General features: G+C 34.2%; 1 protein-coding gene across 1 annotated transcript in view; it reads right to left on the reverse strand.

The window, feature by feature from the left end:
* LOC136025105 (uncharacterized) overlaps positions 1-17177 on the reverse strand; it is a 107668-nt gene extending 90491 nt beyond the window's left edge. Inside the window, exons 1-4 of the mRNA XM_065700835.1 lie at positions 17093-17177; positions 10008-10061; positions 8056-8221; positions 6982-7124 (exon numbers count right to left, since the gene is read on the reverse strand). The gene's annotated coding sequence lies outside the window, so the exon portion shown is untranslated. The remainder of the gene's footprint in view (positions 1-6981; positions 7125-8055; positions 8222-10007; positions 10062-17092) is intronic.
* Positions 17178-24763: the final 7586 nt, after the last annotated feature.

Below are 24763 nucleotides of genomic sequence, written 5' to 3' on the forward strand. Positions count from 1 at the left end.
CCCCAAAATTTGAGGCCATTTGTGACACTGAGGTGGAGGCAGTGGCCAAAGCAAGATGAACGTTCAATTCCACCAATTTGACAAGCTTTTACGACGCTCGAGCCAGAATCAGTTACAACACAGAACAATTTGTCTTCAAGTTCAAATTTCTTCAGGGCTACTATGATTGCTGCAAGTATATTTGCTGCTGTATGCCGAACCTTGAGACGCTTAAAGTGCAAGATGCAACTGTGAACTACCCATTTTCCACTGACTAGCTTGGGGTAATGTACTGTCACTGCCAAGTATCCTCCCCCTGTATATGACCAGCAGTCAAATGTTATAGATACCTTTCGTGCCTGATTCATATCCAATTTCAGTTTCAATAGTTTCTTTTTCTTTGCTTGAAACACATGCCTTTTTATGGTACGACCCGATGGAGGCAAAATACCACCTGTCAAGGAGTGTATCAGTCAACACATGGCTTGCACGTCAAAAATGGAAAGTGGTAACTTGTCTGCAAGTACTGTTCTTACACACTGTTTTGTCAATTTAAGTTGACTTGAGCGGTTGCGCAACATCAGAGAACAGATATCTCTAGTTCCTTTTCTAGAGAAAGAAAAATTGCTCTTTTGGTTCTTTGGCTGTTCTTCAGCTATCCCACATCCTGGCAATGAACCCTATACTGTACGACAAACAACAGCTTCTGGGCCATTGGCAACATTATCCATGTCCTGCCGTGCTGGTGCAGTAGAGGCAGATGACTGTACTTTCACCTTAATCTTATGAACATTTTCCAGGTGATTGACAAAATTAGTTGAAGAACCTCCACTAGCCTTGATAGTCTTTTTGCAAACCTTGCAGGTGATGCTGCATTTGTCTTTCACACCATAATTAGCCCAAACTGGCTTTTTCCTTATGATTTTAGGTAAAACTTCTACCTCTTCATCAGAGGAAATATCCATGACAGTTTTGCAGTAGTACCTGAAAGTCATTTGAATCAGTTTTTTTTAAATTACAGACAGGCATTTGTCCTACAAGAATCCTGATACACCCAGTCAGGGTGACTAATTTTTGCATACAATGTAGTTATCGATAATGTTGTGATGATTCTTTTGAAAAAAAAAAATTGAAAAAAAAAATCAATGTGATATTTGAATTCTGCATGTCCAACTGTGTGGTACTAGGGATAAAATAAGTCTGAGTTACAGCATAGTACAAAAAAGAAAAAAGGAAGAAGTTAAATGGGCTTGTGCTGTATCTGGAATGAGCTGACTGATAACAATAGGCATGGAACCCTCACGCCTACAAAAGTTCAAATAGACTAGCATGGCTAGTCTAATTTAACTGTTCATAATTTTTACTTTTAGGATACTTGCTCCAGCGCACAAAATTAGACGAAGGAAGAACTAATTTTTGCATACAATGTAGTGATGATTCTTTAAAAAAAAAAAATTGAAAAAAAAAAAAAAATCAATGTGATATTTGAATTCTGCATGTCCAATTGTGTGGTACTAGGGATAAAATAAGTCTGAGTTACAGCATAGTACAAAAAAGAAAAAAAAAGGAAGAGGTTAAATGGGCTTAAGCTGTATCTGGAATGAGCTGACTGATATCAATAAGTCTAGAACCCTCATGCATACAAAAGTTCAAATAGACTAGCATGGCTGGTCTAATTTAACTATTCATAATTTTTACCTTTAGGATGCTTGCTCCAGCACACAAAATTAGACGAAGGTTAGCAAGGAAATCGAGCTTCTAGTTTAGATGTCGCTATGATTTCACCTGAATATCAAAGAAATTACTCTTCTTGTTGACAAAGGACGATTTCGGTATCATACCCGCTAGATAGCGCGGCATTCAAAAAAAAAAAAAAAGAAAAAAAACAGAAAATAGATAAAAAAAAAACAGAAACGGAAAAAAACAGATGAAAAAAAAAACAGAACAGAAACAGAAACAGGTCAAACAAAAACAGGTAGCCTGTTTCTGTTTTCAGTTCTGTTTTTTGTAAAAACAGAAACAGAAACAGGTAAGAAAAAACAGAAGCAGAAAACAGAAACAGTGCCGATGCTTAATCCCGATACCTCCACTCCAAGTGTTTTCCAAGATTTCCCCATCCAACTCCCCCCAATGTCAAAGATCTGGTCGGGATTTGAAAATTAGAGCTTTAAAGCACAAGATCCTTCTAAATATCAAATTTCATTGAGATCCGATCACCTATTCGTAAGACAAAATTCCCGTTTTCCAAGAAATCCGGTTTCCCCCTCCAACTTCCCCCAATGTCACGGGATCTGGTCGGAATTTAAACATTAGAGCTTTAAAGCACAAGATCCTTCTAAATATCAAATTTCATTAAGATCTGGTCACCCTTTCGTAAGTTACAAATACCTCAATTTTCAAAATTACCCCCCCGCCCAACTCCACCAAAGAGAGCAGATCCGGTCCGGTTATGTCAGTCATGTAACTTAGACATGTTTTTATTCTTCCCATCCAGTTTCATTCGGACCTCACAACTTTAAGTATTTTCTAAGATTTCCGGTCCCCCGAACTACCCCCCCAATTACGCTGGATCCGGTTGAGATTTAAAATAAGAGATCTGAGTTACGAGATCCTTCTAAATATGAAGTTTCATGAAGATCCGATCACTTCTTCGTAAGTTAAAAATACGTCATTTTTTCTAATTTTTCAGAATTATCAAATTTCATTGAGATCCGATCTCCCGTTCGTAAGTTAAAAATACCGCATTTTTTATAATTTTTCAGAATTACCCCCCCCCCTAACTACCCCAAAGAGAGCGGATCTGTTCCGGTTATGTCAATCAAGTATCTAGGACTTGTTCTTGTTTTCCCCACCAAGTTTCATCCCTATCCCTCCACTCTAAGTGTTTTCCAAGATTTTAGGTTTCCCCCTCCCAACTCCCCCCCCAATGTCACCAGATCCTGTCGGGATTTAAAACAACAGCTCTGAGAAACGATATTCTTCCAAACATCAAATTTCATTAAGATCTGATCAACCGTTCGCAAGTTAAAAATACTTATATTTTTCTTTTTTTCCGAATTAACGGGCCCCCACTCCCCCCCCAGATGGTCAAATCGGGAAAACGACTATTTCTAATTTAATCTGGTCCGGTCCCTGATACGCCTGCCAAATTTCATCGTCCTAGCTTACCTGGAAGTGCCTAAAGTAGTAAAACCGGGACCGACAGAATTTGCGATTGCTATATGTCACTTGGTTAATATAAAGTGCCATAAAAACAATGAAAAAATAAATATGAAAAGTTTTTTCAACTGAAAGTAAGGAGCAGCATTAAAACTTAAAACGAACAGAGGCATACGAGGGGTTCTTCTCCTCCTTATTACCTCGCTCTTTCTCTAATGTGTTCTTAGTAACTTCAACTATTTATTCTACGGCCTTTCTGATTCAGAGGTAATTCTTAAAGAATTGGGACAAAATTTAAACTTTAGTGTAAAGAGCAAGGTATTAAAGAGGGGACAAACCCCCTCATATCCATAATAAATAAACGAATATATACGTATATTTCTTACTAATAAAAACATTTGTCAAAAACTAAAATTTCTAGTTCCAAGAGTTTTTTTTTTATTCGATTTTGAGAAAAAAGGGGTGGGGGAGGAGGCCTAGTTGCCCTCCAATTTTTCGGTTCAAACAGTTCGTGGTAACGATCTGTAGTAAGGAGCGACCCGACTCAACAGTAACCAAAACTCTAAAAAACGTAATTTTATTAGCAATAGCTGCATCAAAAGAATCGCATTTTAATGCTGATTTTAAATATATAAGTTTAATCAAGTTTATTCTTACCCATCAAAAGTTACGAGCCTGAGAAAATTTGCCTTACTTTAGAAAATAGGGGGTAACACCCCCTAAAAGTCATAGAATCTTAACGAAAATCACACCATCAGATTCAGCGTATCCGAGAACCATACTGTAGAAGTTTCAAGCTCCTATCTACAAAAATGTGGAATTGTGTATTTTTTGCCAGAAGGCAGATCACGGATGCATGTTTATTTTTATTTTTTTCCAGGGGTGATCGTATCGACCCAGTGGTCCTAGAATGTCGTAAGAGGGTTCATTCTAACGGAAATAAAAAGTTCTAGTGCCCTTTTTAAGTGACCAAAAAATTGGAGGGCACCTAGGCCCCCTCCCACGCTAATCATTTTCCTTAAGTCATCGGATCAACATTCTGAGATATCCATTTTATTCAGCATAGTCGAAAAACCTTATAACCATGTCTCTGAGGACGACTTACTCCCCCACAGTCCCCGTGGGAGGGGCTACAAGTTACAAACTTTTACCTGTGCTTACATATAGTAATGGTTATTGGGAAGTGTACAGACGTTTTCAGAGGGATTTTTTTGGTTGGAGGGGGGGTTATTGAGAAGAGGGGGATATGTTGGGGCAACTTTCCATGGAGTAATTTTTCATGGGGGAAGAAAATTTCCATGAAGGGAGCGCAGGATTTTTTAGCATTATTTAAAAAACATTAAAAAAATAGATATGAAAAAGTTTTTTTATATGAAAGTAAGGAGCAGCATTAAAACGAACAAAAATTACTACGCGTATGATGGGATTCGTCCCCTCCTCATTACCTCACTCTTTACGCTAAATTATTTTTAGTAATTTCAACTATTTATTATACGGCCTTTCCGATTCAGGGGTCATTCTTAAGGAATTTGGACAAAACTTAAGCTTTGTTGTAAAGAGCGAGGTACTACTGAGGGGTAAGCCCCCTCATATACGTAATAAAAACATACGAATACAAAGGTTCGTTACGTAAGCTAATTCGTACGTTACTTATATCTTTTACTAATAAAAACGTTTGTAAAAAATTAAATGTTCTAGTTGCCTTTTTAAGTAACCAAAGAACTGGGGGGGGGGGCAACTAGGCCTCCTCCACGGCTCCTTTTTTCCCAAAATCATTCGATAAAACTATGAGAAAGCCATTTAGCCAAAAAAATAAATATACAAATTTCGTTTTAATTATTTATCTGCGAGAGCCGAAATCAAAATATGTATAAATTCAAAAACGTTCAGAAATCAAATAAAAAAACAAGTTTTTTTAAACTGAAAGTAAGGAGCGACATAAAAACTTAAAACGGACAGAAATTACTTCGTATATGAAAGGGGCTGGTCCCTCCTCAACGCCCCGCTCTTTACGCTAAAGTTTTTTACAGTTTTAAAAAGTAGAGTTGAGAGAAAGTGTCAAACTTTAGCGTAAATAGCGGGGCGTTGAGGAGGGAACAGCCCCTTTCATATACGAAGTAATTTCTGTTCATTTTAAGTTTTAATGTCGCTCCTTACTTTCGGTTAAAAAAACTTGTTTTTTATGAGAGTTTTTTACTGTTTAATAAAGTAGAATTGAGATAGAGTCAAACTTTAGCGTAAAGAGTGGGGCGTTGAGAAGGGAACAGCGCCTTTCATACACTGAATAATTTCTGTTCGTTTTAAGTTTTAATGTCGCTCCTTACTTTCAGTTAAAAAAAATAGTTTTTTTATTTAATTGCAAATGTAAAAAGTTGATAATTTCTTTCCAAGAAAATAAATCTACCAAATAATAACAAATAAATTGAAAGTTCGATTTAACAAGTGAAAGTTTAGAAAAACAAAAAGTGGAAGACAACTTAGGACTCAACTTATTCCCGTGCATTGCTACTGGAAAAAGCTAAGTAAAAGATAAACAAACAGATACAAAGCTGGCAAAAAAATTAATATTGGATTTTAAAAGAAAATATGCAAAAGTATATACATTGAATTTAAAAATCTATAGGATATTCTTAAAATTGCACACAATCCATTTGTCAAATCGCCAATACAAATTTTAGAAATAACAAAGAGTTGCAGTCTCCAAGAAAGCACGACCCGTACTGGCGCCAGGCGAGGGCCCAAATTTGTGAGAAGTTTCTTATTTCCAGCAGATAAATCCACAAATATATCCAAACTTGTCATAGCTTTTCAAACTGAGGATCTTAAGATATATTTTTATCAAATATTTTAGTTTTTCAAAAGACATTTCACGGAAATGACCCCAACTTACGCGAATGAATAATTTCAAATAAGGAGTTTAGCAGGTGTTGATTATAATATGCGCGAATCCAATGCATCCTTCCTATTAATGCATGAAAGTATCATCGATTTTATAGGATTTGCTTTCTCCTGGGCCTCATAGTTATTCTCACTATTACTTCTTTTCTGACAACAAATTTCATTTACGGTTCGATGTTACTATCCCTATTCCATATGTCAAACATGAATTGGATTCACATTAGCATGTTGTCAAATAGAAGAGTGAGAATACACCATTTTTTGAATTCCGATCATCATATAGGAATTGTATCCAAAAACATTTTAGGAGCCCAGAATTGCTTCTTTTTCATGCAAGATAAAGAATTACGCAAATTCTATATTCTAGTCCTAAGAAATAATTAATATTCTATGAAGAAGCATCATCATACTGTAAATTTGTATATACCGTCTAAAACTGTGGTAATAAGGGGTGCTCAATTTGAATCAAATGCCGTACAATATTGAAAAAAGGCTCTATCGAACACATTAAGAATAATCTTAATTGTAAAGCAGTGAAAAGTGGCAAAATGTATACCAATAAACACAAAACTATTTAAAACGATTAACTAGCTTTAATTGGGCATTTAACCCCGATTTCTGTGAGTGAGGAGGGGAGAGGGGTATGTTCATATTAACCTAAGAAGAATATTAATTGTACGAAAAAAAAAATTAGAAAGAAATCGTAAAGATTACATATTTAAGGGACAGGAGAAAGACCAAAGAAACTCTGTTTAAATGCTCGACCTTCCCTGTTGAACCTGCTAATAATCTCGCCCTTTTCATAACAGAAATTAATCATATTGAATGCATTCATTTAAGGAATTGAATCTACTATAGAGATTCAAATAATAGGTGAAATTATGTATATTTGATGAGCATAAACTAAGAAGAAAATATTTCCGTAGCATTGCAAGTTGGCCTTACCTGAAAGTTGAAGAGTGAATTCTTTTTAACGTTCTTAGTCCATCTCCATACCAAATTTGTCTGGTAAAAAAGCAATCCGATCAAAGGGTTTGTAGTTGTACCAATATGTATTGTAACAACATCACAAATATAAATGACGAAATCTTAAATAATAAAAAGAAATAGAGTTAAATTTAAAAAAACAACTGAAACCAGAAGCATTTCAAATGCAGAATCAGAACGAACGCAGCCAAACTTTCAGCATCAAGCTATGACAGGACAAATCATCATTACAGAAAACGGAATAATATATTGATAAGAGATTCAATAAGAGAACGAAATAAAAAAAAATAAGAGAATTTAAAAAAAATAAGAGAATTGAATAAATGCCAACAATTCTTGAACTATAGCTACGTAATAGTTACACTTGAATTACTAGCTTTAACACTTTAAGACTACAAAATATTACTCTCCGATGACTAGAGGTAAATGAAGTACTTATTTCTTCTTCTGACAAAAAAAAAGAATGAATAAATAAAAAGTCCTTGAATTGTGCGTCTGGGGACAGCCACGACTACCAAACTTTTTACAAGAAGGGAGGGGGAGGGGTAATTAGAATATTTCAAATAAAAATATAAAGCTTCTAAAACCTGGCCCAAAAACCTTTATGCGTACCTGGTCGAGGGGGGGGATGAAGGATTTCTCGCTGTGGTTTCTGAATGGGACTAGAAAGGATGTCTATACCAATACTTAATATGATGCATAGATAAAGTAAAGTGATAGCACAAATCTTGTTAACTAGTCTAAAGACGATGCAATATTGTATGAAAAATCAACGAGTTTGTTTAAGATTTATTGGCAAAAGATGGGAATTTCCGTACGGCACTGCCCAATTGTAGGAATCATAAATCTTAACCGTTTTATAGCATTCCAAGAAAGGAAAAGGGCATAAATCACATAGATAAAGGGTGGACAAGCCAGTATTTATCGTTCATGTCTTAACTGGTTAACTACAATGACCCTTGGTGGCATCCAAACAAATTCTATGCACATTAATTTCGATGTGCGGCATTCTAATAATTATTCAACACTTACATTATGGAGATTCGCCATCCTCCCTGGAAATCCACTGGGTCGATAGTCTTCAAAAAGTCACGAGTCTGAGCCTTGAAGTACGCATTAAAAACCAATTGAATACTTTGTTCAGTGGCGACACTTTTTCGTAGCAGGTCTACTTAAAATTTCTCAGATGGAGTTGCACCTAAAAGACAAAAACAAATATACAGTCTTTAAAAGAAGTCTTAACCCGTTTAAAATGAGCGTCAAATACAATCAGTGAGATAAATTTGCAACATGAAATTATTCAGGCATATGCTTGTCAATATGCATCATATTAGTAGGTTAAACTTTAGTACCCTCGGTTGCTGTATTCAATTTATGATATAGTAATTAAACAGTACAACAGATTTTACCCAACCTTGATGTAGGCCAGCAGAAATATAGATCACCTAAGTACTTTAAATAAAAATCATACTTTTAAGTACCAAATCCTTTTGTTAGCATTTTTATTTAGAAATATAACGGCACCTTTGTAATAACGCAACTTTTAGCTTTAAATATTAAATGTATTCAACCCAATTTGGGTTTGTAAAGGATGGATTATCCCTATCTGGGTAGGATAAGTCCTCATTTCTTGAAATTATTTAGTTTAACGACGACCAGTTCTATTATTACTCCTTATAGACATCAATAATGCCATGTAAAAAAAACAAGCATCTCAATCGGTACAAGTCATGGCCTAGTAAACAGAACATGAGAACACAACCATGACTGTTAGGAAGGGAGGAGGGTTCAGATAATTCTTAGGGAAGATTAGAAACATCAAGAGTATTTTTGTTCTCCGAGACAAGGCTCAGTTTTCCTCTTTTAACGCTTAACAAAAGTATAAAAAAGATGCATTATCTATATTTATTAAAATGATACATTATCATATTATGTGCTATGTACTATGTATATGAGGGGGTGCTTGTTCTATCTATGTTTTTTGGGGGGATGCACCAAGGCTCCCATGTATCTTGGAGACCTCTTCTAGTGTATAAAACCGTGGAAGGTTTTATAGAGAATATTTTAGAGACATGGAAGTTACGATTTCAAATTCTTGAGTGCTACTGTTTGATTTGTTAAACTTTTTTATATATTTTGTTGTATTTGTTTATATGGTCACTGGTTTTTAAAAACATTTATACACGTATATGTATGTGTTATTTACAATAATCAAGCTAATCTCTCCATAAATACCACAATCACTCTTATAAAGGGGGTTAAGTAAAATTTAAGAAACCACTAGGTACTTTGAGTACCTTTTAAAAAAGATACTAGGTATCTTTCTTCTTAAGATGGTATTCGTAACCAATCACCAGGGGACAAGATTACCCATTAGACCAAAAAGAGTTGCTTCAATGTTAGCTTACAAGAGGATTATTTCGCAACAGAATAATTAACTAAGTTTCAATTTTCATAAATTTTTCCTCAGTTGCTCTTTGATTCTCATTGAAGTAACTCGCATAGCTGCTTTTCCCTACGTGGATAAGTAGCGACAATTGTATTTATTATATTTGATGGTGGTTTTTATTTGTTTTTAGATTAGTTTTCTTTTAATTTTCTATCTTGTGCTGAAGACGCCTTGTTTTATACAGGTGAAATATCCGCGTTGTTTTAGTCTTTTAATTCTACTGGCCATCGTCTCGTTTGAAGTTTTCTTATTGAAGAGTTTTATCTCTCTTGATTGTTCATTGTCATGTCTGGCCAGTTCGGCTTAAGAACTTTCAATTATCTTCTAGCATTAAATTTCAACATAATCAATATATATATATATATATATATATATATATATATATATATATATATATATATATATACATATATATATATACATATATATATATATATACATATATATATATATATAAATATATGTATATATAAATTAAGGGAGCACTGCAATTTACATGATAGCATAGAAAAACTAAAACAAGACACAAACTTACCATGATTCCATCAAATGTACTTCTATTTCTAACTTGTTAGTCAGCATACATATCCTGGAACAAAAAACGTACTAAGTAATATTATTCTCAGGTAAAGGGACAAGCAACATGAACTAATAAAAATCAGTAGTAATACAATTCTAGCATCATGGTTGATCAAACACAGCATGTGTACACATCATTTCAAAATAAATTGCATTTTTTGCAAAGTTTGATGAAAGAGTGGGAGGTCAATTTAGGAATAAGAGTAAGGACAAACACGGAATATTTACAACTTGGTATTCCTGTTTTAATACTGCACATGCAAACAGGGTTTCTGTTTTGTTTCAGGGTTTAAGAGCAGGATTAAAAATAACATTTGTGAAAAACCACCTAATTGTAGTAAAATAAAAAGTAGCACTATGTCAGCACTACATCCAACCCTGGTTATCTGATCCCCAAACTAAGTGCAGCATGTATCATTTAGAATCATAATTTTGAAAATACTATCTAAGCACCATTTGTAAAAACAATAGTTTATCAAGTGGCCAAACTTTGTTTATATACTCATTCTTATCAGTGATTAACATTTCCAACCAATTGAAATCATACGTTAAAAATCATTGCGTGATTTTGATTGGCTGAAAAAGCTAACCAGACATTGAAACAAGGCCTAGGGTCAACAATTCTAGTACTTTGATACTCAATACAATTACATGTTTGGCAAGTTCATTCATTATGCTAAAACCAATTTTAATCAAAATATAAACAGAAGTTGATAATGTTTTCATTCTCATAAAAAAAAAGTATTTAGCATTTTCACTATTCCACTGAAGAGCAAAAATCAAAACAACTATCTCAGGACAAAAGGTGATTGGTCATATTTTCCTGACCTTTTGGAGGTGCATACAATTATGCTAAGTGCTGTTTTAAGCAATACAAATGAATACACAAAGGATGAGTATCTTTGTTTCTAAACAATAAGGTGAATCTAGCATAGTAGTACAGATACAGAAACTTTTTAATCCAAACCACAGATGAGCTAAGGTTCAGTTCAGCCATAGTTGCCACTGCATATGCAACCAGTGGATGCAAATAAATGTCACACAACAGAATTATGGTGTCTTTAAATACTAAAGTGAAATTTCCTTCAATAAATAGTTATGTGGTTTGGAAAACACTGTGCTCCTAGTTTTATGGAAAAACTCCTTTTTTAAGAAATACTTGATTGATTTTGCACTATGAGTGTCTTCATTCCCTCCACATTACATATTACCTTGTCAACTGGAATAAAGTAAATGTATGCAAGGATATGCTCATCATGTGGTATACAACATGTGTAATAAATGGAAACATAAAATGCTATTTTCTCTTATCTCAGTTCTTTCCAAGAACTTTCGCCAGAAAAAATTTCAACTTTTTATTTTTAAAAACTTTTATGGTGTGATGGACTCATACACCCTCAGTCCTCAGGGGCTTCCAAATTCTAGGGAACTCCATTCCCACTTAATATTCCAATCATAACTAAAAATATTAGTGAAATTCTGTATGAAACAAAACTATGGTATGCTATTGAAGCAGCACCAACTCTCAAGTTTCACATGCTACAAGGTAACTGCAGAATTATACTCAAAACAAGAAAATCCCAAGTAAATCTTATAGCTTTAATATACCACTTGTGTAACGCTGATTAAACACAATCTTTAACAAGCTGACTAACAGGTGGCTAAGAATAATACCAATTAATTTTTAAATAATGGTATAAGCTGATTAACCAATCAGCTTCCCACTGTAAATAAAAGAAAAAAAAATATGGTGATTTTCCATTGCTGAAGTGAAATTTCCTTCAAATAATTACAATAACAGAATGAATTCATCTCTAGTTAACCAATCAACATTTGATTTTAAGTCTATTAATGAGGTTTTTTACAACAAGAATTATGGTGTACTTTCATAACTGAAGTGCAATTTTTCTAAGTAGTATTTACGTGGTATGGCAATCATTAACTCTTTTTTCAGTAGGGATGAAAAGTAAAGATTTGCTGTAACAACTGTTGAAGTTATTTTGTGACAAGGGTTTTCATTCATGTATCATTGCAATTACCTTGTCTATTGCAATAAATTCAATGCATATGCAACAGTGACGTTTTCTGTAGACATGAATACAGGTGATACATTAAACAAAAAAACAAAAAAAATGCCTTACTGCAATAGACAAGTTTCAAATTCATAGCCTAAGTCAATAGTTTCCTTTGATCATGGTCCAATTGGGGAAAGTGGTCTCTCTTTTCATCTTAATATACAAGACTTTTAAACAGAAAATGACTCCTTCTATTGGCCATAAATAATTTGCTGAATTAAGTAAGCCATAGTGATACAAGACTATAGTAATAACACTGATGTTTGTGTAAACAGAGCATTTACATCAGATAGACAAAATACCAGATAGATTGTGGGTAAAACTTCAGAGCCAAAAAATATGGTTTGAGAGTAAGATATAAAACAGGGGGCCAAGACTAAAACAGAGCCTCTTCATATTCATAGCTCTTGTTAATTATAAGTTAAATTTATTGGATTTTGGACAGACCATTGTTTTGACAACAGACAACAGATTGTTTTGCATGGAAGTATTATTTATTGAATAATTGTTTATTTTGTTTACCTCTAAATCTTTAGGCAAGCTATAATCTTGTTTGCATTCTTTGAGCAAATAAATTTAATCTAGTGATAACCAAGTTTTTTCCTCTCTCAAGACTCAGCAGGATATTTGCCTTGAGTAAGACTAGCTAGCTTCTGATTAAGCTACAATTGTGTTTGTATTCTTTGAGCAAATAAATTTAATCTAGTGATAACCAAGTTTTTCCTCTCTCAAGACTCAGCAGGATATTTGCCTTGAGTTAGCCTAGCTAGCTTCTGAGGAGGGGATCTTGCAGTCAAGTTAAGGTCCATAAGATCACTCATAAGAGACCATGGCACAACATAATTATAACAATGGGAGCAAGTCTTGAGTACAACACCTCCCATTAAAGCCTGGATAGAGCCCTTGACTACATCTGATGGTTTATTAATTTTGTTGGTTCATGTTTTTTGTACTTGTTCCTCATAGACTATTGATTTTTAATACAAAATACTAATAATTTGAACGAAAAATACAAGGAAATCTACAAACTTTTCAGGGCTGAATCCAGACTTTAGGTAGGGGGTGCACTTAGATGGGAATTAACTCTGAAAAACCAATAAATGACCCTTTTTTGGCTAAATCAAAGTAGAAATGCCAGCTCACTGCCCTATCAGAGAGAAGAACCCTCATGTGTACCCAGTTTGGCAATAAGCCATGATAAACCCTGGTTTCCAAGATTTATTTTCCCCACCCTTTCAACCTTAAAGATCCTGACCTCAAAGAACCAACTCCCAGAAAGTCCCCTACCTTCAACCTCTCCCACCAATCCACAAGAGATACAGGAAGTTTCATTCCTGAACTTGTAAACATTATTAATCAGTGAATTTGCTGTATTGACTCAGTTTTTTAGTTGATGATCAGTTTTTTTTAATCTGATAAGTGTCTGTCTGACACTATGTGTCACACACTCTCTCTCTCTCTCAAATGTGTGGCCAAGATTAGGCTCCACTGCTGTCAATCAGTAAGTTTGAAATTGCAAGAGTTGTACATGGTTGAATTACACAAGCTATCATATACTTGTTAAGAAGATTTTGACATATCCACTAGAGAAACAATTCACTTCCTAGGTGGAACAACAGAGATTTTACAATGACTTAGTTGTTAAACAGTGAATTAATGGGCTGACTAGGGCATCTTATTGTACAAGTAAAACCTTGAAAAATTAGACATAATATTCAAATATGCTTGAAAAAAAAATGTCTTGACATCCTTTTATCTCTACTCAATTATAATTCACAAGGTTATAAACCTAGAATTAAGGGTCTGTTGAGAAAAAAATATATTGAAAAAACAATTCATAGCTTACTTCATGACATGCAGAAGAATAGTGGTTAAATTATGAAAGCAACTCTACTATACTTTACCCCTAGCCCCCATCTCCCAATGTGCATATATAAGCTAGAGTCTAAATCACATATTTCCTATGCATTTTGCTGCATCAATCTTGTTTCATTAGCATAAAATTATAGAATTTGGGTTATGCTTTACCATACCCCCCCCCCCTCTGATGTGCAAATATATATAGTCCAAATTATTTTTCCTATATATTTTGCTGTGTGTCACTGTAGTTAAAACCTGTGTTAATATAAATTGAATCAATGCTGCAAAAAAAAGAAATAAAAACACAAGTAAAATATATAGACTAATTTGGGTAAAATTCTAGTTTAGCTACTTTTTTGTATCTTGGAGGCTAAAAGGTTAGTTTAGGAAAATGAAACTTTCTGCAATGGGTCTATAGACTAAAGCATGTTCTGAGAAGGTATTTTGAAGTATCTACCTCTACTCTTTTACTCTATAGATGGCCCTGACCTCTGACAACCTTTAAAAGTGTTTGTGTTATAAATTGAAACTTTCCAAATAGATCTGCTGCTTAAATTAAGTACAAGAAAACTGTTTTCAACTTTGCTCAAGCCCCATTTATGAGGTTTCAAAAATCAGTAAATATATTTTAACATACAATTTAACATAATTTGGGCTAAATATTTATGTATTGAAGGGGGAAGGGTAAAGCAGCCTATTGCAAAATCAGCATCAAAATATGTTAACTATAATTATTTTACATATTCTGAAGTGAGAATTGTTTTCATAACAGATTTCCTTCTCAGCAGAGTAAACATTGATTTGATGCCCTATGCGCCAGCAATGGCTCTGGAGGATCTTTATCCTTTATCCTTCTCAGCAGCCCCAATTCTAAGCTCATATTCCATGATTCTTACTGCTGAATAGGCTATGGCTAAGTTAGCTAACATTAGGCCATGATAACTTGTGAATTGAACTTCAAAATTTAAGCTGTATAGGCTAGTTTCATAGTAATGTCCTGGAGGAATTGTGAAACAGTGAATAAGGCACAATCAGTGATGTACAAATTGAGCTATGAAAAATTAATAGACTTGAGTAAATGTTTAGTTTTGTCACAAGCTGTCTAAAATGCATATTGCTGCATATAGCAAGATCCTGATGATTGCATATTGTTCCTTTGTCATTATTAGAGAAGTGTATCCATTTCTGGTTGACCCTCCAACTCCATGGGACAAACTAAAAATACATAAAGTGGGCTTGCTTACAGGTAACATTATTTACAGGGTAAAGCATATTAGTCCATGAGCCCTGCAGGCAGCAGGGCAAGATTTGTATTCTATATTTATTATAGACTAGGCCTATCCTGTTTTTTTGTCCTTAGGTTAGGAAAATGAAACTTTCAGGGATGGGTCTACAGGCTAAAGTATGTCCCAGGAAGGTTTTTTGAAGTAGCCCACCTACCTCCACTACCTCTCCCTCTAGAGGGTCCTGGCCTTTGATGACCTTTAAAATATGTGTTATAAAAGTGAAACCTTACAAAATAGATCTTCTGTTTGAATAAAGTACAACAAAACTAGGTAAAATTCTAGTTTAGTGACTTCTTGCTATCTTGAAAAGGGGCTAGGTTAGGAAAATGAAACTTTCAGGGATGGGTCTACAGGCTAGAGTACATCCCAGGTAGATATTTTAAGTACACGCCTCCACTCCTCTCTCTAGAGGGCCCTGAAATTTGCCTAGATGACAGGTCTACACATATTGAAATTTTGACAAACAACATTTTACCTTAATTTTCAGTTACCAGGTGCCTATTCTCTGCCTTTGGTTCTGAAAATGCAATTCCTGTTATTTGAGTAAAATTTTGAGCCATGTCAATGTGTTTTTTTTTTTCAAAAAATTAGGAAATGTAGGCTATTTGCATAGCCTATCTTTAAAACCTTGTAAAATGGAATTGAGCAAAGTTATGAAGCTGAAAACAATTTTGTTGTACTTCAATTAAGCAGAAGATCTATTTTGCAAAGTTTCACTTTTATAACACACATATTTTTAAAGGTCATCAAAGGTCAAGGCCCTCTAAAGAGAGAAGGAGTAGAGCTGGGTGCTTCAAAATATTATCCAGGGACATACTTTAGCCTTAAGACTTATACCTGAAAGTTTCATTTTCCTAACCTAACCTCTTTCAGAGATAGCCAAGAGTCAATCAACTAGACTTTTACCATTTTTTTCAAAATTTAGGAAATGTATTTGCATAAGCCTATCTTTAAAACCTTATAAATTGGGATTGAGCAAAGTTGTGAGGCTGAAAACAATTTTGTTGTACTTCATTCAAGCAGAAGATCTATTTAGCAAGGTTTCACTCTTATAACACACATATTTTTAAAGGTCATCATAGGTCAGGACTGTCTAGAGGGAGAGGGAGCAGAGGTAGGTACTTCAAAATAAATTCCCAGGATAAACTTTGGTCAATGTTGGTATTACTGGAACAATTGTTCTGGGGTCATGAAACTATTGTTAATAGATGCATTTTGACTTTTTGAACATCTTTTTTCTCTTGCAAAACTACCACAAACTCACCATTATGGAGTTATTCCAGCCCAAATATTCTTGTAGGCTATTTATACATATAGAATTGCAATCATTTCTGTTATTGTTGATCAGATATTTGAAATCACAAATCTGTAATACTTTAGAAACAAATTTGGGCTATATATTGGAACATTAAGGGGGTGGGGTAAAGCATAACATATATTAAATATGTAAATTAACCATTGCTGTATTTAATATATGCTATGCTTTAACCCCCCCCCCCCCCTAATGTGCAAATATATAAGAACTCCATAATGGTGAGTTTACGGTAGTTTTGCAAGAGAGAAAAGATGTTCAAACGTCGAAATGCGTCTATTAACAATAGTTTCATGACCCCAAGCAATTGCTCAGTAATACCAACATTGACCCATACTTTAGCCTGTAGACCGATCCCTAAAAGTTTAATTTTTCCTTACCTAACCCCTTTCCGAGATAGCAAGAAGTCACTAAACTAGAATTTTACCACTGTTTCCAGTTTAAACAGCTTGTGACAAACTAAACAATAGAAAATTATATCTAAAAATTACCCATGAAGAAACTTTACCTTAATCTTAACAAAGTAAATGAAAAGTAACCAACATAGTTAGAGCAATACATACAAATTGTAAAATCGCCGGATATGTTTTCTCATTGAATCTTTTCTTTTGTAGGCCTAGGGTTTTATCGGACTCTGTGTACAGTGTACATTAGCAAGTCCGGATTATCATGAAAAAGAGTAACTCCAGTGCTATCTAGCATTATGCAACGACACAAGAAGGGCTAAAAAATTTCAATACGAAGTTGAAATTTTACATAGGGGTTGCTATATTCATCTTGTTATTAAAAAGGCAAGGTCACAAATTGCAGTTTTATTAGACTGTAATCCAAATTTATCTCTATTTCAGTTGGTTATAATGAAGAACTGGTATATAGAATCTGTTTGATCAACTCTCTCTTCCTTTTTCAAATTCAACTATTGGTATCACTTAAATTATTATTTTTCTGCTTACTCACTTTACAAATAGAGAACATTAAATGGTAGCCAAATAACTAAATAAGTAAGGTTTAGTCTGAATGGTAAAAGAACCACGAAATTAATGTGGGTAAACATTAAAAAGTAACCTGTGAAAGACATTTTTCTCACCGATAGGACTATGTTATTAAAATCAAAGGACACCTTATAATTAACGAGGTAAGGAATTTGAATTTGAATTTTTATTGAGATATTCATCCTAAAGAAAGTGAATAATTTATTTAATTTCTCTTAAGTTTCCTTGGCACATATGATTTACGGCTAAGCATTTATTATAATAACGGATATTCTATTTATTTACTAATAAATTATATGTTTTGAGAATAAAATTAGAAAAATATCCATGATTGTAATAAATCACTCTGATACGAAATTCAGACTCAGATTTCTTTTTCTTTGTCGCTATTTTGAAGGATTGCAGATCTTCATCAGGCCGTAGATCTTCAAAAGTTAGATGAAGCACTTGATCTTCAGACGTTCCTTACTGATGTTCCTACTAGTAAAGCGTGTCTATTTATCATTTTCAATGTCTGTCTGCAGTATACAAAAGTGAAGTAAAAAACAAAATCGTGCCAGACTTTAATCCAGAAGTACTCTCTGTATGCATCACTGTAATAATTACGACGCAGAAAACCCTTATTGGTAGGAGCCTAAGATAATCAACTTTCAATGCATAAGTTGTCTAACTCTCCACTATTATTCAAATAAGAATCAAAAGAGGTATGGAGGAAGGAGGTTAGGAGTTAATCTCTAATCAACTTTCATTTAGACTAAGTCTGGATAAGCATGCAGCGTGTCAATATATTCTTTTTTATTACAGAAAAATGTTTCTGGCGTTTATTTCAAAGTTTTTCGTAACTAATCTGTCTTGCGATCATAATTAACTTTTTTTTTTCCCAATGTTCATAGCAGTATTCCTTGGAAATATAAATTCTTTTTCGTTTAGAATAATCTTATACTGAAACTCAAAATTACAAGCAAACAGTGCCCATTTCACATGCATACTGTCGCTAGATTTTATGATCAACCGTAGTAGGAATAATAAAACGAATAAAAGCTGTTATATTTGTGAAAAAGAAATAGTAGATAAAATTTTTTATTTAGGTCACGACCATATGACTGGTAATATCCATGGGTTTAATCACACAGAATATAATAAAAACTTTAAAATTTCTTAACTTACTCCAATTGTAAGCATAATCTCTCAAAATATGACTCTTATTTATTTCTTAAAGAATTATTAGCTAATAACAGTATTTTTGATTCAGCGGGGTGTATTATATCATTTCACAAAACAGTAACTGTAAATGGAACCCACCATTCCGTTTTATGGCTTCATCCTTAGATGGCCTTTCTGAAAGTTTAGCTAAATGTGAATGTAAAGTGAATTGTAACTGTTTAAGAAATAATTTTAAGCTTACTTCTGACGCCTTCCTATGAGTATATTGATAGCTATGAAAAATAAATTATACATAATAACCTTAAATAGACAGTTTTTATTTTAAATTAACAGGGACAAATATTCTTAAAGAATATGTCATCTAAAAAATAAAAGAATATCTATTTGAAAAAAAATTAAATGTGAAACATTTAGATTACTGTAAATTACCCAAAAAGTGATGTTTCAATTTTATGAGATGTTGCTGAAAATTTTAGATTAAGAGAATAATAGTGTATTATTCTCCGTTGCCTAGGGTAAAGATCAAAAGGCTTCATTGTTTTACTATTGTTTTTCTCAGAGGCACTTCATATGGAAGAAGTGGTTGTATAACTTTGAAGGGGGCTCATTTGATTAGAATCGTAAGCTATAAAGCTTTCTTTAGGAGCCAAAAGTGAGCGATGGGCAACTAACCCTTTCCCCCGCATCCCATCTTTCCTAAATGCACCCAGTGAAAATTGTGAGGTAGCAATTTCGTCCAGAGTAGTTCAAAAATCAGATAACAAAAACTCCGGAATCTGACAAAACCCCCAAGTGGCCAGGGGGCAAGTCTTGTAAGTTATACCCCAGGGACATATAAGGTTTATATTGAAGAGGTGGCTGCATAAACCATGGAGGAGGGTCTTCTGGTTGGAAATTGAAAGTTCTGGTTCTCAATTTTAGAGTCCAAAATGATCGGAAGGCAATTAGCCACCATCATCGTCTTTTCCCCCTAATGAATCTAAGCATAGTTTTGAGATATTCATTTTGTTCAAAATACTTTTAAGATTATATAACAGTGCCTCTGGGGTTAACCAAACCCTCCAGAGCCCAGGAGTCAGGATTGTCAGCTATACCTTGGGGCATATAAATTTCTTATTGATAGGGTGGTCGTATTATTTTTGGAGGAAGCTCTTTTGATCGGAAATTGAAAAGTATAATTTATTTTTGTATAGTTAAAAGTATTCGCACGTTGACCAGCCCCCCCCCCCCCACGCCCTCTTTTCCCCAATTGCATCCGATCCAAATTTTAAGATAGCTATTCTGTCAAAAAAGGTCCAATGATTACACAGTAGTGCCTCTGGGGATGATGCGAACCCCTAGAGCCCTGGGGGAAAGTTTTGACCCGAATACATATACGGTATTTACAATAGAGGTAGTTGTATTGACTTTGGAAGAAACTCATTTGACTGGAAGTCGAAAGAGATCGAACAGCAACTCTCCCACCACGCCCCATTCCCCAAATGCACCCAATCGAAATTTTTATAGAACGATTTTGTTACGAACAGTCCAAAGATCATATAATTATGCCTCCTGGTTGAAATAACCCTCCAGAGTATGAGGCGTGGGTTGTAAGATATTCCCCTGGTATGTAAGGATTTTATGGAAAGGCTGGTCATATAAACTTTAGAAGAGGCTCATTTCATTGGCATTTGAAAGTTCTAGTTTCCTTTTGAGAGTAAAAAGTAATCGGAGGGCAACCGGAGCCCCTCCTTAAACCCTTCCCTCAAAAATGGATCCAATCTAAATTTTGTGATACCCATTTTGCTCAAAATAGTCCGAAGGTAAAAAACTATGCCTTCGGGGTTGGCTAGCCCCTAGCCCCTGGGGCAAGGGCTATAAGTTATGCCAGATGCCCATTGTTTGCATATGAGTTTTTCCTATGGAAGAGGTGGTTGTATAAAGTTTGGAAGATGCTTCTTTAATTAGAAATTAAAAGTGGAAGTTCTCTTCTAAGAGTCAAAAGTGACCGGACGACTATCTACCCCTCTCCTCCTTTTTACTTTTTCCACAAAATGGATTTAATCAAAATTTTTAGATAGCCATTTTATTCAGAATAGTCTGAAAGTAAAATAACTGTGCGTCTGGGGTTAGTTACCCCCTAGTCCCTGGGACAAGGGCAATAAGTTGTGCTAGGTACCAATTGCTAACATATGAGGTTTTTTCTTACGGAAAAGGTGGTTGTATAAAGTTTGAAGGAGGCTCATTTAATTAGAAATTAAAAGTTGAAGTTCTCTTTTTAAGGGTTAAAAGTTGTCAGATGGCTACCAGCCCCCTCTCCTCTCTTGGACCATTTTCCCCCAATGGATTTGATCAAAATTTTAAAATAACCATGTTGTTCAAAATAGTCCAAAGTGAAAATATATACGCCTCCAGTGTTGACACTCCATCCCATCCCCTGGGGCAAGGGCTATAAGCTATGCTAGTTGTCTATTATTAGCATCTAAGGTTCGTGTGGAAGTGGTGGCTGTATAAACTTTGGAAGGGGCTCATTTGGTTTTGACAGTTAAAAATTTAGTTCACTTTTTTAGAGTCAAAAGTGATTGAAGCATAAACCCGCCTTCCCCCCTTTTAAGTCGTTCGTCACCGAGATGCATCCGATCAGAATTTTGAGACAGCCATTCTGTTCAAAATAGTCTAAAAGTCAAATAATTATAACTCAGGGGTTGACAAACCCCCAACAGCCCCCAGAGCAAGGACTGTCACTTATTCAAAATTCCAATTAATAACACATAAGGTTTTTAATTAAAAAAAGGGTATATTTGATTCTTAATCTGCAAAATTGGATACCAGAAGCTCTCGTGCCCTTTTTACGCGTCAAAAATAATTGGAAGGCAACTAACTTCCTCCATCAACGCCCTCTTTTCCCCAAAAACATTTGATTCAAATTTTGAGATAGTCATTTTGTTTAAAACAGTCCAATGGTCAAATAACTAAAGTCCCATTTGTCACAAATGTTTCCGATCAAAACTTTAAAAGAGCTTTGTTGTTAAAACTAGTACAAATGTGAAACAACTATGGTTTTGAAATTGATAACATCCTTCCCAGCCCTTAGGGCCTTTATTTGTTTTTGAAAATTTTCTTTTTCGTAATTTTTTTTTCATTAATTTTAGGAAAAGGAGGCATTCGCTGACTGAATTTTTACGCTCATATTAATTGCTCACCGTGGGTCTGAATCATTTCATTCTCAGTTTTATAGATCATTAGCTGGCATATGCAAAAAAAATATTAAAGGTCTTATCCTTTGAAGGTATACCAGATAAGCATGTTCAAGTAATAAGGAAAATGCCAAATTTGAAATACACTTTATGACTTAAACTCCGTTGCACAGACAAAATTTATGTAATACAGACGTCCAGCTGAAATAATATTATCGTACCTTTCAGACTTGTGCTCGTCTATCCTCAGTTTCTTGAATTTTTAGAACACACTAACGTCATCATTTATAAGCAGAAGGAAGTGGGATACCCGACCATACTTGTAACGTTAGAATATAGGGCACTTGCGTATAATACACTCTTTTCCGTGCTCCATTTTCATTTTGACGTTCGGCAGAAATCCAAAGCTAATTAGCGAATGGAAATAAGAGAAAACTATTTTATTAGAGGAATGTTAAGGTAATGGAATTCAACAGAGGCAAATTACAAATTATGAGGGCTGCCACTTGCAATTTTAGTAACCTTCCTGCTCTAACCTTCCATTATTAATTGTTTTTTTTCAGGAAAATGCTTTAAATCTTCACTAACCGATAAATTTGAAAATTTACGGTTAAAAAAAATGTCCAGCTCACCAAACTGAGCAAATTACAATTTGGTTACATTTGGCAAAGTTGACCTAAAACCAAAATTATCAAATTTTTACTCACTCTTTACAATCATAAAAAATGCGGGGTAACAAAAAAGATAAAATAACAAACAAATATATAGGAGAAAAATCACTCACGACTGAAAATAATTGACAAGACGATAGTGCGGAGAAATACGAATACCGTCGGTATTTGAAAGCTTTCCGTGTAGTTTTTACAATTTTACAATTATATTAAGAACAAAAAATCTGTTAACAAGAATCCAGTTTTTGTCCAAGGAGGAACAAAAAACTAAAATTAAAAAAATTTAAAATAACTTATGTAGATTAATTTTCTTAAGAAAGGGAAAAATTCCAGAATCAAGAAAAATTGAATAGCAAAAAGAATTGAACGATTCTTTCTACCTTTCCTATTAATGCTATTTAGACATATACACTTATAACGTGGTTGTCGCCAAGTTAAAATAAATCACAAAAATCATGAAATAAAAATCAATAAATCCACCAAAAATCACTAGAATTATACTTTACCTGCTTCACCAAACAACATTCCTTAGAGTTTTGGAATCACTGGTCTTAGTCATTTTTCACTAAGATTTTTTTCAATGTAACTATTTTATTTTGACTGTATGCTGAACATATGGGCACCACTGGGAAACAAGTGCAAATACCCCCTAGATCTTAAAAATTATCTTTCTTTTGGTGTATTTATTATCCCCTGGCAGAAATTCTCCCCCAGAATAAAAAAATACAATACCGTTTTTGTGTCAATGTAAAAAGAATAAAAAAATATTTCCAAACCCCTGCATTTTCCTAAAACAACATTTTTCATTTATCCACCAATCTGCGAATTCTTTTTAGTAGTGGTTAATATAATTTTTTCTGTTTCTATTTAGAATTTTGTCATTGTCCGTTTATATCCCCACTTTGTCCCCTATTATTTGACAAACTTTTTTTTTACTCAAGTTTGACTAGTGCAATTACTGGGGTATCAATGGAGGATTTAAAAAAAACTACTTTTAATCTATCTATTTTCATTGAAAATGTCATTTTTTGATATTTTCGTCGAAACGACTGAAAAATGATATATTTGCCCCCCACAAGAGCAAAAAGTAAATTTATCTCCTGTACCTCTCAATTTTCGTGCTCTGGCCATTTCTTGAAATATCATAGCCAAAAGAATCGCTAGATAAGAAAGAAAAAAAATTATCAAACAGTTCGTGGTAACGAACTGTAGTAAGGAGCGACCCGGCTCAATAGAAACCAAAACTCTAAAAAAATGGAATTTTGATACCAATAGCTACATAAAAAGAATTGCATTTTAATGCTGATTTTAAATATATAAGTTTCATCAAGTTTAGTCTTACGCACCAAAAGTTACGAGCCTGAGAAAATTTGTGTTATTTTAGAAAATAGGGGAAAACACCCCCTAAAATTCATAGAATGTTAACGAAAATTACACCATCAGATTCAGTGTATCAGAGAACCCTACTGTAGAAGTTTCAAGCTCCTATCTACAAAAATGTGGAATTTTGATTTTTTTGCCAGAAGGCAGATCACGGATGCGTGTTTATTTATTTTTTTTTTCTATTTCCCAGGGGTGATCGTATCGACCCAGTTGTCCTAGAATGTTGTGAGAGGGCCCATTCTAACGGAAATGAAAAGTTCTAGTGCCCTTTTTAAGTGACCAAAAAAATTGGAGGGCACCTAGGCCCCCTCCCACGCTAATTATTTTCCCAGAGTCAACGGATCAAAATTCTGAGATAGCCATTTTATTTAGCGTAGTCGAAAAACCTTATAACTATGTCTTTGGGGACGACTTACTCCTCCACAGTCCCTGTGGGAGGGGCTACAAGTTACAAATTTTGACCAGTGCTTACATATAGTAATGGTTATTGGGAAGTGTACAGGTGTTTTCAGGAGGATTTTTTGGTTGGGGGGAGGGGTTGAAAAGAGGGGGATATACTGGGGGAACTTTCCATCGAGGAATTTTTCATGGGGGAAGAAAATTTCCATGAAGGGAGCGCAGGATTTATTAGCATTATTAAAAAAAAAAACAATGAAAAAATAAATATAAAAAAAATTTTTTCAGATGGAAGCAAGGAGCAGCATTAAAACTTAAAACGAACAGAAATTATTACCCATATGTGGGGCTCAACTCCTCCTAATACCTCACTCTTTACGCTAAAGTATTTTTAGTA

Source organism: Artemia franciscana, chromosome 3 (genome assembly GCF_032884065.1).
Source record: "Artemia franciscana chromosome 3, ASM3288406v1, whole genome shotgun sequence".
NCBI classification, from domain to species: Eukaryota; Metazoa; Arthropoda; class Branchiopoda; order Anostraca; family Artemiidae; genus Artemia; species Artemia franciscana.